At 56.1% G+C, this 4,035-nt stretch overlaps 1 long non-coding RNA gene across 1 annotated transcript in view; it reads right to left on the reverse strand.

Moving 5' to 3' along the window:
• Positions 1 to 994: 994 nt before the first annotated feature.
• The window catches only part of LOC107184239, a 24,822-nt gene continuing 21,781 nt past the window's right edge, over positions 995 to 4,035 (reverse strand). The window contains exons 2-3 of the long non-coding RNA XR_001515067.1: positions 3,093 to 3,181; positions 995 to 1,713 (exon numbers count right to left, since the gene is read on the reverse strand). This is a non-coding gene — a long non-coding RNA (uncharacterized LOC107184239). The remainder of the gene's footprint in view (positions 1,714 to 3,092; positions 3,182 to 4,035) is intronic.

The raw sequence follows: 4,035 nt of genomic DNA on the forward strand, positions 1-4,035 counted from the left end.
GTGAATTATGTAGGACTGTGGGTTCCTCGGCTCTCTTTAAGGAGGCACACCCTGCCCTGGCTGGTGTCGCTCAGTTGGTTGAGCATCTTCCCATGCACTAGGAGGTTGCCGGTTCGTGAATGGAAACAGGAGAAACAGACTGGGGATAACTTAAGCAGGAAAGGAAGGTGATGGAACAGAAGACTAGCTCGAAGAAGTGATATGAGGAGCCCAGAAACCCAGGCTTGGGAACAGTGGGAACCAGGGAGGCTAGAACCACTGGCAGGAGTGGAGCTGGGAGCAGCTGGCCAGGAGGACCTCTGGCCACCCCTGGGCGCCCTTCACAGCCACCAGGGGAAGGAGTCCTGAACTCTTCTGCCTGCTCGCATCACTCAGTCCAGACCTAGAGGCAGGTGTGTGGCTGGCTGGGCTTGGTCTCCCATGCAGGTCCTGCAGCCTCTGGCAGGAGCTGAAGGTGCAGGAGGTACCAGGACTTCTGCTGGGAGATGGATCTTACATCATCCCCAGAGCTGGGCTGTTGAGGATGCCTGTGGGTCCTCTCCTGGGATTCTCCTCTCTGACCCCATCCTCGACACACAGTGCCAAAGCACCCCTCACCCTGCCAGCCCTTTCCCCTCGCCCAGGCACTGGCTTCAGCTTTCCCTGGTTCCATACGGACCTGCTCTGCTGAAAGATGGCCTCCTCACGAGCCAGCCTGGGCACCAGCAAGTCCCGTCCTCATTGTGCAGTGCTCTCCTCCTCCGAGCAGCTGTGATCTGCCTTGAGGGCAATGATCAACTTACAAGTCTGTCTTCCCCTAGAACCGTGGTTCTCCACCTTGGCTGCACATTAGAACCACCTGGGAATCTTCTTAAAATCCTGATTTCTGGGCCTCATCCTCCGGAAATTCTGTTTCTTTGTTACTAATGTTGTGGCCCCACCCCATAACAAAGAAACAGAATTTCTGGAGGATGGGGCCCAGAAATCAGGATTTTAAAAAGATTCCCAGGTGATTCTAATGTGCAGCCTAGGTTGAGAACCACTGGTCTAGAATAAGGCAGGTGCCTTGGTAGCAAGAAACGTGGCTTAGCAGCCCTTGTATCCCCACAGCTCTCAGCATGATGACGTTAGAAAGGAGACACTTCATAAAATGGTTGATACAGGAAAGAACACACCACCGTTCCAGGCAGGGATGAGAGGCAGGGATGGTTACTCCAGTTCTGCAGGGGAGGCGGCTGAGTCCTGGGAGTGAGGCACTGGCAGAGCTGGAAGACAACCCTTAGCCTCCCTTGCCAGTGAGATGTGGGCTGAGATGGGGACTGGTGGAGTGCCCACCGTCATGTATCCGCAGGGGAGTGGCCAGGGGAGGGCTTAGCTAGGCATGACCTCATCCTTTCTGAGGGGCCGGCATATTCTGCCCACCCCCACAGGGCCAATGGTCATGCTCAAACCCTCAATCTCAGAGCACCCTGGCCAAGCACCACACACCATGGGCCACTAGGTGGTGCCAAGTGGTCGGTCAGTCCCTTCCCAGAGACCTGGAAGGTCCTTTGTGTGCCTTGTTGGGGCACATGGATACCTCAGGAGCCAGGAGCTCAGGAAGAGCAGAGAGGAGGAGGTTCCTTTGTTGAGGAGCTTGTGCCTGGTATCAGTTGAGGACCTTACGGTTTGTGCTCATTCGCCCTCTGTTTTTTTCACAATAACCCCGAGAAGACAGGGGAACATTATCCCCACCTGAAGGGGAGAGAAAACTAAGCAGTCTCTCGAGAGATTAGGTGACTTGGCCAAGGCTACACTGCACGCTGGGTCTGGAACCCAAGTCCCAGGATCCTGGGGTTTTTAGCAGAAGGCCCTGAAGTCAGATACTGGCTTCCCACTTCCTGTGTGACCTTGGACAGTGGGGCAGCATGCCTAAATCCTCAGCCCTAGTTTCACCATTAGTGAAATGGGTGTGAACAGCTGACCAATAAAGTTAGGGCAAGAGCTGGATGGGGCCAGGCGTGTGGGGAAACCCTCCTGGTTAGCTCTCTTTGTCCTTCATTACTTACCTACAGTGGCCATCCTGCACCCCTCCTCCCAACCTTACCCTTTCCCTGCCTCCCGAGTGGCCTGGAGAATAACAAAAAGAATTCACCGGAGCCCAGATTAAGTGACTGCTTTCTTTCAGTCTTCCAGAAGACACAGGCTGTGCCCACCCACTAAGAGGAAGGAGAGAGTGAAATTTTCCCCGCTCTGTCTCCCAACAAACATGAGTCTCAGCCCTGATCTGTGAGTGCATTTGTCACAACTGCCCCTCTTTTTTCCTCTCTTCTTCCTCTTCTCCCTCTCCTCCTTCTCCTTCTTCTTTTTAGTTCGTCCTCACCCGAGGATATTTTTTCCATTGATTTTTAGAGAAAGTAGAACAGAAGAGGAGAAACAGAGAGAGAGAAACATCGATGTGAGAGAGACACATTGATTGGTTGCCTCCTACGACTGGGCCAGGGATCGAGCCTGCAATCGAGGTACGTGTCCCTGACAGAAATCAAACCCGAGACCCTTCAGTCCGAGGACTGAGACTCTACCCACTGAGCCAAACCGGCTAGAGCTCTGTCCCTCTTCTCATCAAGCATGTGTGAGGGCCATCTTTAGATCTACTTTACAGAGGAGGAGACAGACACAGGTGGGCAGCTTAGGGTCTCAAGGCTGATGGTGAGGCCAGGGTGGACACCCAGTGTCTGAGGCTTCACCTCAATGTTCAGGGCCTTTGCAGAAAGGAGCAAGCACGGGGTGCCTTCTGGCCCCTGGCTTCGCCCCAGAAATTCCACACTCAAAACTCCATTTCTCTAGGATTCCAAGAGCATCACCCGCTGAGCCATAAACGGCTGGGAGGGGCCACGATGGAGGGAGAGGCTTGGAAGGAGACGCTGAAGAGGGAAGTGAGTGAATTCCAGGTGCCAGACAAGCCCTGCAGGGCGGGCAGTGACCATGCCTCTCACTCCTGGCTCCAGCTCCCTCCTTTAGCCTCACAGTCTCCCAGCAGATTCCTCTCCCGGGCTGCCCCTTACCTCCCTCCCCCGGCTTGCCCCTCACCTCCCTCCCCCAGCTTGCATTGAGAAAGCAGGGCCCCAGCTCACCTGGGAAAGTGCAGAGTGAGGAGGGCATCCGGGTACAAGCTGGGACTGGGAGGGCCGGCAAGGGCAACCTGGGGGCAGGAGTCAAAGACCTGGGAACCGAACGGAGGGTGGAGGCAGGTGTCTAAGAGGCTCTACGACACCCCCACCCCACAGACACCCCCGTCCCCACTATAGGAAGCCTTATCTTCTGGGCAATTCACCTCCCTGAACACCTCTCAACTCTGGGGGCTGCAGTGGAAAGACCATGGCATCCGGCATCAGATGCCACCTGGTAGCTAGTGCATGTCAGTTCCCTGACCCGGGCCTCAGTTTCCTCCTCCTCAGAATGGAGGTGGGGTGGGAATAAGCCCAGCTTGACCATCTGCTGTCGGGTGGATCCTGGGACTGTGCTTGGTAAACTGTGAAGGACTGTGCACACCCCTGGGCAGTTTTTCAGCTCCACTCCTTTCTCATCACCATGCAGGGTGGCCTCCTCCCCTCCCTCCACCTCCTCTCCACCACTGCTGCCTCCCCCCTCCCCCTCGCCCTTCACCCTGGGCCCTGGCTACCTGGGGGTGAGAGGGTGGGGAATGATGCTAGCCCCCAGGCCCTGCAGGGGAGAGGGGGGTGCGGGGAGGGAGGGATGCTTGGGTGAAGAAGTAGTGCAACCAGGGTGGCTAGTGAGGGGAGAGGGAGGATCTGGGGTAGGACTGAAATCTGATCTCACAGCCTGCCCAGTGTGAGGGATGAAACACAACTGCTCTTTGGTTTTAGAATCTGAGGCTCAGAGGAGCCAAGAGACCTGCCCAAGGCCACACCGCCAGTGACGGAGGGTCTATATGCGACACCACACAGTGGCTCTTGTCAGGCACCAGGCCTCACTCAAAGCCCCTGCACATACTCTAATTCTGCCTGTTCCACCTCTCAGGCGGGCCCGACTCCTGCCTTCTGCCCCCCCCCCCTT

Source organism: Myotis davidii, unplaced genomic scaffold (genome assembly GCF_000327345.1).
Source record: "Myotis davidii unplaced genomic scaffold, ASM32734v1 scaffold461, whole genome shotgun sequence".
In the NCBI taxonomy this organism is placed as follows: Eukaryota; Metazoa; Chordata; class Mammalia; order Chiroptera; family Vespertilionidae; genus Myotis; species Myotis davidii.